General features: G+C 42.6%; 1 long non-coding RNA gene across 3 annotated transcripts in view; it reads left to right on the top strand.

The window, feature by feature from the left end:
* LOC111869246 overlaps window positions 1-1,592 on the top strand; it is an 85,867-nt gene that overhangs the window by 1,007 nt on the left and 83,268 nt on the right. The gene's annotated exons all lie outside the window — the stretch shown is intronic.

Raw genomic sequence — 1,592 nt, 5'->3', positions numbered from 1 at the left:
TTATTCAATATTCAGTATTATTCAATTATAATATAGAGCAATGTTTTTCTGTTGACGGATATAAAGACAATTGTAATTACACTGGTACGTAACAAGATGCAAAGACTAAAGTGTGTTCCCTGCAGCCCTTAATGCAAAAAAAGCGGCAACGGCAGATGTTTTGTGTCGCTGTGAGGAGCTAAGACAATTTTTACAAGTATGTATGAGGGGTAGGCCTTCTCGGCCCTTGCACCGCGACCTACAGTGGTCTATTGTGCTTATTTTCAGAAGTAATTATAGTCATATTAATGATTTAATCTACGAGTCTTCCTAGCGATAAATATTAAATTGTAAGATTTGAGGTTTTCACGGCGGTGACTATGAAGAAAGCCGTCTTCTGGGATGTGGCGCCGTGTAGATAATGTGTTAATCGACGTTTCGGAGGAACGTATCGCCTCCATCTTCAGGGTAGAAGACAAACGAAAATCCGCGAGCGAGGAACCAGTATGAGCAGGTGCTGACAGCACTTGAAAGCGTTTTACACACCAACTGCTTCTTCTCACGCTCGGCAATGAAGAATTTTGTTATCCGTAGTTATCATCTCTCCTTCGAACTCCCTCTGTTGCAGCTATAATTTAGTTTTCTGACTTACTTTCACTTTCGGCATAACTACAGAAAGCTAAACAAACTTAACTACAGACTAGTCACCACTAATGTGAATGACCCCCCGTTTCAAATGAAGAAGCGTAACGAACCTCATGGAGACTTCGGAAATAAATAAGTGAAGTCCCTTATCGATTGAATAGTATTACGTTGATAGCGGCTACATGTGAACGCTTCCGACTAATCTCTTCGCGGCCACTTTGATGGTACGCGGATGAGGCAAGTTACGAGTAGAGGGATCGGGGAAGTCCCGGCCTGGGTATTGCATCAGAAATATGAATCGAGGCTCAACTTGCTAGTTGTATGACGAAATGTTGCGAATCAAATATGCGGCATATCCTTATACGGAAAAGAAAAATCGTATACGCACGACTATGATTGCAAATTTGAACATAATGTTATGGCCCAAATTTGAGATTGAAGAGGGTATTCTATTATCTAAAAGCTAGAGACTTGCGAAAAGAGTTTCGCAGCTATTGCCGTAAATTGTAAACACCGGGACTGGCAATTAGGTTAAGAATGTGAAGACTCAGCAAGTCTCGGTGTACTCACAAAGCCAGTAGCTTACCTCACTCGTACACTGGATTCAATCGCAAGAGACTGCTTACACAGCAATAAGACGCAAGGGGTCCGCCCACAACCACCCAGGAGAGCCAATGAGGAGGTTATTATGAGGATTGAGGGCACTGAGGGGGAGTCACCTACCCTCTGTCGTCAATGCCGAATCAGCGAATTAAAACGATAAATTAGGGAACTTCGGGGGATTTGAATCATGTTCTATCACAGAATATTCGGTTGTCAGCCGGAGGCTCTCGGCGACATGTATACCATAAGAGGGTGGATGACGGCAGTGATCTACATATGTATTGCAAGTAAGTCTCTTTGCTCATATACGCCATGCTGTTAAAGGTTGTTGTTAATACAAGTGTTATTGTGAGATAATGAGGCAG

This window comes from Cryptotermes secundus, unplaced genomic scaffold, assembly GCF_002891405.2.
Source record: "Cryptotermes secundus unplaced genomic scaffold, Csec_1.0 scaffold3159, whole genome shotgun sequence".
Taxonomy (NCBI): domain Eukaryota; kingdom Metazoa; phylum Arthropoda; class Insecta; order Blattodea; family Kalotermitidae; genus Cryptotermes; species Cryptotermes secundus.
The sequence above is the reverse complement of the archived record's forward strand: the minus strand, read 5'-3'. Positions and strand labels throughout refer to the sequence as shown.